Source organism: Nicotiana sylvestris, chromosome 12 (assembly GCF_000393655.2).
Source record: "Nicotiana sylvestris chromosome 12, ASM39365v2, whole genome shotgun sequence".
Lineage (NCBI taxonomy): Eukaryota > Viridiplantae > Streptophyta > Magnoliopsida > Solanales > Solanaceae > Nicotiana > Nicotiana sylvestris.
The window spans coordinates 101,476,631-101,490,840 of NC_091068.1; the positions used below are offsets into that span (position 1 = coordinate 101,476,631).

At 37.5% G+C, this 14,210-nt stretch overlaps 1 long non-coding RNA gene across 1 annotated transcript; it reads left to right on the top strand.

Moving 5' to 3' along the window:
* The first annotated feature begins 833 nt into the window (after window positions 1-833).
* LOC138884198 (uncharacterized) lies at window positions 834-13,311 on the top strand. The gene is made up of 2 exons (XR_011404376.1): window positions 834-1,590; window positions 13,027-13,311. It is a non-coding gene; the product is annotated as an uncharacterized lncRNA (long non-coding RNA).
* The last annotated feature ends 899 nt before the right edge of the window (window positions 13,312-14,210 follow it).

The window sequence follows — 14,210 nt, forward strand, 5'->3', positions numbered from 1 at the left end:
ACTTTGAAGCTAAGAACAAATGGTCTAATTAGATAAGATTTTATAAGTCTTAGTCACTTTATGCTTAAGTCATATTTGATTATTAGGTAAATACCTACACTTATGTGTAGTGAGTCATTTCTTAAATTGGTGGCCTTGTGCCACATGGAGAGTGGTTAATTTATTAAATTTTTATCCACTTATTAGTTAACTGAGTAATGTTTTGTTACTCTATAATTAATCAATTACCCGCATAATTTAAAAATTGTCACAAATTACTTAAAATTTTATTTATTTTTAAAATACTTCACATATACTTTATATATTATACTGCCGTGGTCATATGGTACCTTGCATGGTGTTGACAATCAATTTTGCCCCTCCTTTTCCGGATCTATTTCTCTATGCTTCCTAATTCTTAATAATTTACTAAGTATATTTATCCAAAATATTTGTTATATTTTTTCCAGCCTCAAGATGTTTAAAATAAAGTACAATTATTAGCCTTAATATAATCTAGCATATTAATTTATTGTTACTATATCGTTATTATTTTAGTAACTTAATCACCATCATATTATGCTAATGCATCGTAGTAATTAATACAAATATTGTTTAGTTCTCTATTTTCTATTCTATATAAATGCATACGTACTAAATATTATTTTTATAACAATATAATATAATATATTTTATTATAAATTATTAGAATTATGGAAGCATAGTAAATTTTAAAGTGAAAAAGGACTTTTAAATCTAAATTGGATTATCTTGGTAAAGTCCAATATTATTTAAAATGGGGCCAATTCTTATAATTTATATTCTAGATTTTTTGACCCAAAAAGAGGAGGCCAAAATAGTCCAAATCGGAGGTCCATATCTACCAGCCCATCTACTCTATTCTACCTTCATGTAGGCGCCATATAAGATCCATGTCAGCAACATCTAGGCTCCCAACAACCAAAAACACACGTCTAACACACTCTTTCCTCGTCCTTTCATACTTTGACCCCACATATTGCCATATGAATTCATCAATTAATGGTCAAGATCAATTTTCTTCTATCTTTCAGAGAATTCCTAAATAAATGCTAGCACTTATTTATTTTATTGTTTATTTTTAATTAAGTTTCATCCCTTTTCCCTCTCGTATGTCACTTTCAATCTCTGTCATCTTGACTTTTCCTCTATTTTTTGGCCAATTCTTGACTTTCAAATCCCTGCGTGATAGAGCATATCCCACCATTTTCGGGTGTAACCTGAAGGATATCACTGAAAAATCACATGAAGATCGAATCCATCCAAAAAAGTTTCAACGTTAAAATTCAAACGGATCCATTTGATTTCTTTTGAAATCCGAACTTTCAAATTCTCGCTCAAAGGAACTAAGAACCTCAATTTTACATCTATAAATACTCCTAAAATTTTCAGCCAAATCATCTTTTGAATCCTGGAAAATAGCTCGAACATTGCCAAACCGAGTCAACAAGCAACTCTTTTCTTTTCTATAATCTCAGTGTCTATCTAGTTCGCTAACACCACTTTTCGATCTTGTTACGTGGAGGGAATAGATTCGAAGCCTCACACGCTCCAGTTCCTGCTCCATAAAAGGTTAGATCTTAACCTAAATTTTATTATGTTTTCTGTTGTGCATATGTGTCATAGCCTTTAATTTTGGAAGTAGAATGTCCTTGTTTCATTTCTATTTTATTTATTTTTCATATGTGAAGATCCTGAACATGGGAATTTGATTTTGGATTTCGTTAAAATATTATATGTGCTCTGCTTTGTTGACTTAGAGTTTCCCTTTTCATATGCTGAAATTTGTTTTACTTGGAATCATATTTATTTTAAAAGATTATATTGAAACAAAATCTTGAATAATATGACATGTTAAATATTTTATTCTTTTTGTTGAGCTTGAACTTTGAAGCCTGACCAGGAAAATTGTTTCTTTTATGTTCTATTGTAAATCTGTGTATAATCCGTGACAGATATCAATAGTAAAAAGGAGAAATCATGTTCTTATACTTTTGACTAAATTTGAGCGTGAAAACCAGTCCGAAAAACCATGCTTAATGTGTCACTAACTTTAAATAATCTGCCGCTTGGTCCAAACAGATGTTATCTTAGTCTGTAAATCTGTTCGGACAATGTATTTAGGATATGTGTTTGTTCTAGCTGCATTACCTGTTAAGAAGTATGACTAATGATCTAAGAGCAGAAACCGTGACTTAGATCCTTTAGAATTAGGCAATCTATTATGAGAAATTTTTGTTGCCAATATGCTTACGGTAAGCCTTCAATATGTTAAGGTGTATTCATTGTTTGGAAAATCTCTTAATAGATGATAGTATCTTTGTTACTCTAAATGATTATGCAAAAGTCTCTCTTTGCTTACTTCACGTACGTGGCTTATTTGCTTCTTTAAAGTATAGAAGTATACCTTATGATTTCTTTATAATAAACAATATGGAAATACTAGATATTTAGCTTTAAGTATATAATTACTGCTTAAGAATCTATTTATATCGATAAGTGTTGGGCTTCTTACATTCTGGTTGGACATTTAAAAACATCTGCTTATGCTCATAAATCATGTGACTTCTTGCTTACAAATATTTTATTTACAATTATTCTTAATTAGTTCTTGCATGAACACGTAAGGGTAACAAATATAGTTAAAAATCAAACTAGAAATTCCACTAACGCCTAGCTATTTAGCAGTGCTTATGAAATCAGTTAAATTGAATAATAATTAAGTCAATATGGGTTGGTCTTAGTTTTAGTCCAATTAGAATTTTCCTTACCAAGTATTTTCCTTATCATACTAGATCTGATTGTCCTTTAAATCAATAGGATGCTTTGCCTATCTATTAGATTTGGCTTTCTAAACTTTCTTAGTTTCAAGCTTCAACCTTTGCGAAAATGACGTTTTCTTAAGCCTCTACGTATTTTGGAGTTAAAATCCTAAAAAGCAAAATTTTGAGTTTTCAAATGACATACAGTATTATGTTGAAATATTTTAGTATTGTAGTCTAATAGTCTTATAAAGCTTTAGTTAGATTACACTAAGTCCGGAAGTGACGCTCGTCTCATGTGGGTCTTGAGGGTGCCTCACACCTTCCCCTTAAGTTAATTTGAACCTTTGCCTTAGAATATCTCATATTTAGTAGACTTTAACGAAGTTTAACTTTACATTACTTAGTTAAAATAGGTGTCCTAATTCACCTTTAAAATAATTAGGTGACGACTCTTTAATTAGTAATTAATTCAGGAATCACCAATACGTTGTACTCTATTTGATCTGTGTTAAAATGGGGTATAATACATGGTACTAGTTTATAATTATCGGGTATTATCGCTCGACTCGTATTTTATTCCAAATTGGCCACTTTCAACGAAACTCATTTTCCTTAATCCGTGTACTCCCTTATCCTTCATAACACTTATTTATCACTTGTTATAAATAGCGTAAGTACGTTAACGTCAAGATGATCTCATCCCCGAGTATACGTCAATTAACTGAAGACAAAACTTTTAACGTACGAAAACACGAGATGTAACATCCTTCCCCTCTTAGAAACATTCGTCCTCGAATGTTCAACTCCCCGTGATTCATATAACTTTGGCAGGGTCGCCTTTGTAACAACACCACTACCAATTCTCTTCATAGAAGCTTAATAACCCAACGCCATACAGGACCATAATTATGAATAACGACCATGACCTCACACGACCAACGACAATAGCCAACAAAAGAATTTGTACACGTACCTTATGATTATGACGTCTCAGTCGGACCCTTCACTAGAGGAGGAAATAAGTATGAATATTTAGACTTCATGTCTTCCTCGACCTCCCAAGTCATTTCTTCCACCTTGTTGTTCCTCCAAAGTACTTTCACGGAGGCTACCTTCTTATTCCATAGCTTGTGGATTTGTCCGTCTAGAATGGCAACTGGAACTTCCTCGTATGATAAGTCTTCTGTAATCTGTACATCATTCGTGGGCACCACTCAGGTAGGATCATTAATGTACTTCCATAACATAGATACGTGAAAAAACGGATGGACAGACTCCAATTTCGAGGGCAATTCTAACTCATAAGCTACTCGGCCCACTCTCCGAATGATCCTATAAGGCCCAATATACCGTGGGCTAAGTTTGCCTTTCTTGCCAAACCTCATCACACCCTTCATAGGTGACACTTTTAAGAATACCCAGTCATTAACCCCAAACTTTAATTCTCGTAGCCGCACATCAGAATATGACTTCTAACGACTCTGAGCTGTCAATAGTCGATCCCGGATAAGCTTTACTTTTTCTAAGGCTTGCTGAACCAGGTTTGGCCCATATAATCCAGATTCTCCAATATCAAACCAACCTATAGACGACCTACACTTCCATCCGTAAAGAGCTTCGTATGGAGCCATCTGAACACTGGAATGGTAGTTATTATTATATGCAAACTCAACAAGTGGCAGATGATCATCCCAGCTACCTTTGAAGTTTATTACACAAGCTCGTAACATATCCTCCAGTGTTTGAATAGTACACTCAGCCTGTCCGTCTGTCTGGGGATGAAATATTGTACTAAGACTTACTTGAGTCCCCAATCCTTTTTGGAAGGACCTCCAGAAGTTAGTTGTAAATTGAGCTCCTCTATCCAAGATAATAGATACAGGGACACCATGCAGTCGTACTATCTCCTTAATATAAAGCCTCGCATAATCCTCTGAGGAATATGTAGTTCTAACGGGCAAAAAATAGGCTGACTTTCTAAGCCTATCAATAATCACCCATATCGAATCGAACTTACGTTAGGTACGAGGTAAGCCTATGATGAAATCTATATTGATTACTTCCCATTTCCAAGTCGGAATCTACATACCCTGCAATAATCCACCGGGTTTTTAATGCTCAATTTTAACTTGTTGACAGTTAGGGCACTGAGCAACAAATTCTGCTATATCCTTTTTCATTCCGTCCCACCAATGTACTTCCCTGATGTCATGATATATCTTTGTCGCTCCTGGATGGATAGAATAACGAGAATAATGATTTTCTCCCATAACCTGCCGATGCAGCCCTGAAACATTAGGCATACATAATCGTCCTTGATATCTGAGGACCCCATCTTCTGTAATTTCAAACGGCATCTTCTCCTTCTGAAGGGTGGTATCCCTATAATGAACTAACATAGGATCCTCGTACTGGTGTTCCTTCACTTCAGTTACTAAAGAGGATGTTGCCATATCCTGAAGAGTAATTCCAACATCACCTAAGTCCAGTAACCGAACTACAATACTAGCTAGCTGATGAACCTCATGGGCTATTACCCTCTTTTTTGGATGAAAATACGACAGGCTACCTATAGATCTACCACCGAGGGCGTCGGCTACTACGTTCGCCTTCCCCGGATGGTATAAAATATCAACGTCATAGTCTTTAAGTAGCTCTAACAATCCCCTTTGACATAGATTCAATTCCTTTTGCTTGAGGATCTGGAGGCTCTTATGATCCGTATATATATCAATATGAATGCCATACAAGTAGTGCCTCCACATCTTTAGTGCATGAATTACCGCAACTAACTCTAAATCGTGGGTCGGGTAGTTCTTCTCATGCTTTCTTAGTTTTCTAGAAGCATAAGCCACAACCTTACTATGCTGCATCAACACACAACCCAACCCAATGCCTGAAGCGTCACAATAAATAACGTAACCATCGGTTCCTTTCTGGAAGCGTTAGAACCAGTGCTGACATTAATCTGTCCTTTAATGCTTGGAAACTCCGTTCACAAGCATCAGTCCATTGAAACTTTGCTCCCCTCCGAGTCAACTTTGTCAAAAGGTGCTGAAAGGGAAGAAAATCCCTCTACAAATCTCTTGTAATAACCTGCCAAACCAAGAAAGCTACGAACCTCCGTCGGTATTGTGGGTCTAGGCCAAGTCTTTACTGCCTCAATCTTTTGTGTATCCACCCGGATGCCTTCACCCGAAATAACATGTCCAAGAAAAGCCACAGAGTTCAACCAGAATTCATATTTAGAAAGTTTTGCATACAACTTCTCTTCTTGTAGAACTCTGAGCATAGTATGCAGATGATCTGCATGCTCATCCTCTAAACAAGAATACACCAATATATCGTCAATAAATACAATTATGAATAGATCTAAGAAAGGCCTGAACACACGGTTCATCAAATCCATGAATACTGTTGGGGCATTGGTCAGACCGAATGACATAACCCGAAATTCAAAGTGCCCATATCTAGTCCTGAATGCTATCTTCGGAATATCTTCATCCTTAACCCTTACCTGATGGTACCCGGACCTCAAGTCTATCTTTGAAAAACACTTGGCACCTTGCAACTGATCGAATAAGTCATCAATTCTCGGGAGCGGGTACTTATTCTTGACCGTCACCTTATTCAGCTGCCTATAATCAATACACATTTATAAGGAACCATCTTTCTTTCTCACAAACAAAATAGGTGCTCCCCACAGTGACGTACTAGGTATGATAAAGCCTTTTTCAAGTAAGTCCTTTAATTGTTCTTTAAATTCTTTCAGCTCTGCGGGGGCCATTCTATAGGGAGGAATAGATATTGGGTGAGTATCTGGTAGTAGGTCAATAGAAAACTCAATTTCTCATTTTAGCGGGAGACCCCGAAGCTCATCAGGGAAACTCATTCACCACAGGGATGGATTGAATGGTTGGTGACTCTACTTCCACATACTGAACCCGAACTAAGTGATAAATACATCACCTTATTGATCATCTTCCTTGCCTTGAGATAGGAAATAAATCTACCTCTCGGCGAGGCTCTAATCCCATTATGAACTGGTGAACCCGATCCTCCATTTTAGATACAATAGTGGGAGCATACCTAGCCAACGAATCAAACTGAAGAATGTACTCCCGAACACTCATGTTACCCTGCCGAAGGGTCAAGAACCTATCAACTCTAGCTTGCCTAAGCTCTGGTGGCAGATAATGACGAAGAAAAACATCTGTAAACTCCTGCCATACTGCTGGAGGGGCATCCTCACCTCTGGACAATTCCCAAGACTCGTACCAATTAACTGCAACATCTCGGAGTCTATAGGAAGCTAGCTCAACTGACTCAGTCGCAGTGGCCTTCATTACCTGTAACGTCCTCTGCACTTTATCAATAAATACCTGAGGGTCCTCGTTTGGATCTACTCCAGTGAATACCGGAGGGTCTATATTAATAAAGTCACGAACCCTCGCACTTACGAACCTATCTGCATGACCAATACCTACTTCCTGATGCCGAGCCTGTGCGACTACTAATCGGGTCAATAACTGAATAGCATCTCTCATCTCTTGACCCGGTACATCCAACTGAGGTGCTGAATGTACAGGGGCGGACGCTGGAGCGGGGTATGTGAAGTCTCAGATGGAACCTCACCATGAGACTTTCCCCGAACCCTGGTAACTTGTGGCGCTCGACTAGTAGTCTAATCGGCCACGAACTTTCCCTTCTGAGCGGTCGTACTCTTTGGAGGCATTGCTGAAAATATAACATATCGTTAGGAACATGAATTCTTGTATCGCACGATCTGAGATAAAAAGAGAGGATAACATCCTATATGTCCTATAGCCTCCTATTTATAAGTGTGGTGCACAACACACCCATAAACAAGACTCTGCTAGACATGTCTGTAGACAATCCTAGGACAGAACTGCTCTGATACCACTTTTGTCATGACCCAAACCGATGGGCCGCGATGGGTGCCTAAGTCCTACCTGTCAAACACCCCTAAGCATGCATCTAAGATATGAATCTGAATAACATCTGTTGCATTACGAAATTAACATACATGAAGGAAACCTGCCATCAAGGCATATGTATGTATACATGTAGAATATAGTGGGCGAGCCGGCAAGGCTACTATAGACAACTATACATCCAAAACTGAAAGCCGACAAGGCCACATATAATCCAACTAGACATACTGTCTACAAACCTCTAACAGAAATATAACTGTACAAAGACGGGACTGAGCCACGTCATACCCATATACACACACATATATATATATATATATATACAAACGTATCGTACCAAAATCAAAAGAAGCTCCGGATCAAATGGAGCATGCCAACTCTCGCTGATCAGGGATCCTAAGAAGGGGGACCGTCAGCTTGCCTACCTGCATCTGCGGGCATGAAATGCAGGCCCCGTATAATAGAGCGTCAGTACGAAAAATGTACTAAGTATGTAAGACATGAAAATTAGTACGTAAAAGACATAGGTGAAACATGGAATACAGAAACACATCTTTAAATCTGAATAACTTTGTAAATTCTGAAACGTTTATAATGTCATGCACGTGCGTATAAATGTCATGCCATGCATAGGTATGGGTGTACATAATATCATCAAGCCACTGAGGGCATCCCATCATATCGTCTTGACCACTGTGGGCAACATCATCAATATATACCATCTGATCAGGTGGTGGTGCGTATACAACGCCATAACCTTTTTCCATATCACATATACATATATTTACATATATACGCGTATATAATGCCATCTGGTCATGAATCGATGCACATGTATAAATAAGTAAAATGCATGAAAAATACATAATAATCTCAATATTCCTTCTGGAAATTTTTTTCCAACTGCGTATTATTCTGAGACCCATGAACAGAAGATAATAATATTTTTCATGAGGAATCAAGAATATAGACACCCCTACTATTTTTATGAATAGAATAATTTATGAAAACTGTGTGTTTGCTCGTTTCTTCAGCATAAAAAAGGGATTGCCTTAACATATTTGTTCCTGGAATTATTTGAACGAATCTGCTTCTGCGAAATATGGACGAAATTTACACTTGGACGAACTTGAAATCTTGGACGAATTTGTTCTGCTTTGCTTCTAACGTTTTTGAACAAGGACAGAAATGGATTTAGTCTATTTGTTGAACTTTGAAATTTCACTTGAACTCTTTGGCTAAGAGTTTGGACGAGAATCTGTTTCCAAGTTCTTGATTCCAAGACATGACTTGAAGCTAAGAACAAATGGTCTAATTAGATAAGATTTTATAAGTTTTAGTCACTTTATGCTTAAGTCATATTTGATTATTAGTTAGACACCTACACTTATGTGCAGTGAGTCATTTCTTAAATTGGTGGCCTTGTGCCACGCAGAGAGTGGTTAATTTATTAAATTTTTATCCACTTATTAGTTAATTGGGTAATGTCTTATTACCCGGTAATTAATCAATTACCCGTATAATTTAAAAATTACCACAAATTACTTAAAATTCTATTTATTTTTAAAATACTTCACATATACTTTATATATTATACTACCATAGTCATATGGTACCTTGCATGGTACTAGTTCATAATTATCGGGTATTATCGCTCGACCCATATTTTATTCTAAATTGACCACTTTCAACGAAACTCGTTTTCCTTAATTCGTGTACCCCTTGTTCTACTTATTTATTGCTTGTTATAAATAGCGTAAGTACATTAACATCAAGATGATCATCCCCGAGTCTACATCAATTAACCGAAGACGAAACTTTTAGTGTACAAAAACGCGAGATGTAACAGGTTCTTTATGTCTTCATGTTCGCCAAATCTTTAAGCCTGCCTGTCTTCAAGTTCTTCGGTCTTCAAGTTGAATATTTAAGCCCTCCAAGTCTTCAAGTTGAAGTCTTCAAGTCCGTCGGTCTTCAAGTTCTTCATTCTTCATGTTGAAATACTTAAGCCATCGAAGTCTCCAAGTTGAAGTCTTTAAGCCCGTCAGTTTTCAAATTCGCCGGTCTTCAAGTTGAATTATTTAAGCCCTCCAAATATTCAAGTTGAAGTCCTCAAGTCTTCTAACTTTTTAAGTTGATTTTAAAAGTCCACCACTCTTCAAGTTGAAGTCTGCAAGGTCCACCAAATCTGCAAAGTTTTCCAAGTGTTCAAGTCGATGTCGTTACGTCCACTAAGTCTTCCAGTTGAAGCTTTTAAGTCCCTTTTCATCTTAAGTTGGCCTCTTCGTAGGATTGTCCTTAAAAAGAACTATAACTTTCCAATCTTAAGGTGGACATATAAGTCCCTTTGCGCCTTAAGTTGGTCTCTTCGTGGGTTTGTCCTTAAAAGGAACTATAATTTTCCAATCTTAAGGTGAACGTTTAGGTCTCTTTGCACCTTAAGTTGACCTCTTCGTATGTTTGTCTTCAAAAGGAATTATACTTTTCCAATCTTAAAGTGGACATTTAAGTCCCTATGCACCTTAAGTTGGCCTCTTCATGAATTTTATCCTTCTATATGTTGTCATGAATTTGATCCTTCCATATATGCTGTCATGGATTTGTCGTTCCATATACCGTCATGGACTTGTCCTCCCATATAATGTTGAAGATTTGAACTTCTATTTTTCTGCCACGAATTTTCTGTGAGACCCGGCCCGTCGTCTCATGGGTTACCGCTCTATTTTTTTCCCATTCTCAGCTTCTTTATGCTTTATTATCCGTATCTTATGTGATCGAGTTGGTTTGGAGTGGTTTTGATAAGAAATGAGACACTTAGTCTCTTTTAAGAAGACTTAAGTTGGAAAAGTCAACCCGATGTTGACTTATGAGTTAGAGGGCTCGGATATGAATTCCGATGATTCGGTTAGCTTTGGGGGATGATTTGTGACTTAGGAGTGTGATCGGAAGTAATTTTGGAGGTCCGGTGTAGAATTAGGCTTGAATTGGCGAAGTTAGTATTTTGGCGAATTCCGGTTGATAGGTGAGATTTTGATCCCAAAGTCGGAATGGAATTCCGAGAGTTGCTGTAGCTTCGTTAGGTGATTTGGGATATGTGTGCAAAATTTTAGGTCATTCGTACGTGGTTTGGTCGGGTTTTTGATCTAAAGTGTATTTCGGAAGTTTTTAGAAAATTAGGCTTGAATTCGATGAGTTTTGGGTAATTTGATGTCGTTTGAGGTATTTTGATGATTGGAAGAGGTTTGAATAATGTTATGAATTATGTTGGCATGTTTGGTCGGGGTCCCATGAGGCTCGGATAAGTTTTGGAAGAGTTTTTGGAAGATTTTTGCCGTTTGAGCATAAGCATGTAATGATCCAAAGGTCCATTTTTAGTTCTAGAGATCGAAATTTTATTTCGAGATTTCCAAAATTTAAATAATGAATTATAGGAGTGATCTGGAATGTTTGGTCTAATTTCATCAAGGCGATTGGGTTTTTGACACGAAATATGAGTTAATTGTTTAACGAGCGAAATGGATATCGCACTGAGCAAACGAGCTCCGAATTAAGTTTCGATTGAAGGACTATGTTTGTATCATTATTTGTGACTCATAGGAACAAGAATCATCGAATTCCGAGTTCGTATGATGGAGTTAGAGCCATTTTAGTAAAAAGAAAAGTGCTGCAATTTCTTTGGCTACTGTTGTATATTTTTAACAGCGTGAACAGTAACCGCGCATGAACAGTAAACGCGCGGGTGAACAGTGTCCACACGCGTGAATTTAAGGGGGTGAGTGAGTTTAATAAACATTTCACCCGCGATCCAAGTCCCATTTCCTCCATTTTTGAGCAACCTTGAGAGCTTTTGGACGGGGATTGAAGGGGGTTTCGACAGGAAGTGATTGGAGGTAAGTCCTATGAACTAAAAACACGTTTTTATTGTGAAATTGATCTTGGAATCCATGGAAATTTAGCGAAAGAGGAAGAACTAGGGCTTTAGTTTTAATATTTCAAATTTGGATTTGACGTGTCATTTGGACTCCGATTTTGGTAAATTTGATATGTATAGACTCGTGGCGAGATAAGGAATTCGGTGATGTCAATTTTCTGATTTTTCGAGACGTGGGCCCGGGGCTCGGTTTTTTGCCAAATTCGTGAATTTTGATATTTTTCGAGTGCTTTCGATTGGGTATTGTCTCTTTAGCATTATGTGACATATTCGTTGCGATTTTGGGCAGATTCGACGCACGTGGAGGCCAATTCGAGGGGCAAAGGCGTCGCGAATTAAAGAAATAGCCGATTTGAGGTGAGTAATTGATATAAATGATGTCCTGAGGGTTTGAAACCCCGGAATTTCACATCGTAACGCTTTATTGAGGTGACTTGCATGCCGGATAACGGGCGTGGGGTAGAGCACCATTGGGGATTGTGACTTGGTCCGTCCCGAGAGATGTTTTTACCGTGTTTTCTATTTGAACTAAATTGAGAATCATCCTTACTTGGATTTAATTGTTACATTTGGGCTTCTTGCCAATTATTTGAATCCTTCAGGGATTGACATCACTGTTTTTGCATACATGCATATCATTTGACCTCAGTCCAAGGTTTTAAATACTGTTTTGCAAACTCAGCCATCTTTCTAAGATTTGAAAACTTAAATGATATTTCTAAATGATATTTCGGGCTGAGAACTACTGTTTTACAAATGCCCAAGGGGCTTATGATGATTTCTGGACTGAGCATGGATCGGGCTGCGCGCCGCAGCAGTGTTATATTGATATTGAGGCCGAGAGCCTGGTTGATTACATTGATATTGAGGTCGAGGGCTTGGTTGATTACATTGATATTGAGGCCGAGAGCCTGGGTGATTATACTGATATTGATATGAGGTCGAGTGCCTAGATTTGATGCCACAAGATGGCTTTATATTGCGCTTGGGCTGTAGGAGCCCCTCCGGAGTCTGTACACACCCCCAGTGAGCGTCGTCGACGATAAATAAAATGGATGGCTCGGGCTGCACGCCGCAGTGGGTACTAGAGAGTACCATCATATGCATTGCATTGCACTCATGCATAGAGTGTACCATCATATGCATTGCATTGCACTCATGCATTTGTTTTTATCTGTTATACCTGTCTCAGTAATTGGTACTCTGATTTAATTGACTTGTTGCTTCACTAATTGTTGTTCTAAACTGCCAGTCATAGTTTACTTTGTATTTTTCCACGATTTCTTATTCTCAGCCTTTATTTATGTTTATTACTCACTGGGTCGGAGTACTCACATTACTCCCTGCACCTTGCGTGCAGATCCAGGTACACCACAGGCTGAGTGAGGATTTGTTAGCTGAGCAGCAGTATCCGGGAGTATTGAGGTAGCTGCATGGCGTTTGCAGCCTTGATCTCTCCCCTCTATCTCTATCTTTAATTCCGCATTTTTCCTAGACAGACTTGTAATAGGTGGATATTCTGTATTAGAGGCTCATATTCGTGACACCGGATTCTATTGGGCTATGGTGTGGTATTTTAATTGAACTTCCGCAGATTTTATTATGAATTATACACTTGAATGTAATGACTTAGTAAATTCTCTGTGATATTTATCTATAATCTGAATAAGAATTTGGGATAATGTTGGTAAATGGTCGGGCTTGCCTAGCAATGTGTTGGGCGCCATCATGACCGGGGTTGGGGTCGTGACATTTTCCTTCTATGGGCATCTAACCTTGTTGACGAAGATATCTCCATTGTCTACAACAAAAAAAGAAGGTAGCGAAAAATATACAAGTACAAGAAATATAGTTACCTGCCAAGGCGTGTCAGATTCGAAAATTGAGTTCAAAGTATTGCTTAAACTAATCAGGTATAATTCGGGCCATGATTTTTAGTGAGAACGAAGCTATCTGAGTCAAATTTCTATCAACTAAAACAGTTTTAAATTCTGACATTCCAATATTGAGATACAAAGGTTTTGGTGAAGCCGCGATAATCTGAAACCGTTGGCTTGTTCTAATGTAAAGTCGATTTCAAAAAATCATCTAGAACGATCCTGAAAGTTTTTAATTCTGAATTTCAAATATATTGTAGATCTTGTACTCTAGTTTCTGAGAAATTAAATGGTTTGTGATTCCGAGGTATCTACATCAAGATATAAAATTTTTGGTAAAGCCACACAAATCTAAAATTGTTGGCTTGTTCGAATGTAAAGCTGACTTCAAGATATGTTGTAGATATTGGACTCTAGTTTTTGAAAAATTAAACGGTTTGTGATTCTGAGGTTCATACATCAAGATATAAAACTTTTGGTGAAGTCGCACAAATCTGGAAATATCAGCATGACAGAAATTAAGGCTAACTTCAAAAACTCATGTAGGATGATCCGCGAGGAGTCTAATTCTGAATTTCAGATATGTTATAGAACTAAAATTATAGCTTCTATAGAAACAAATGGACCGTGATTTGGACTTTTCTACAACAAGATATTAATTTTATAC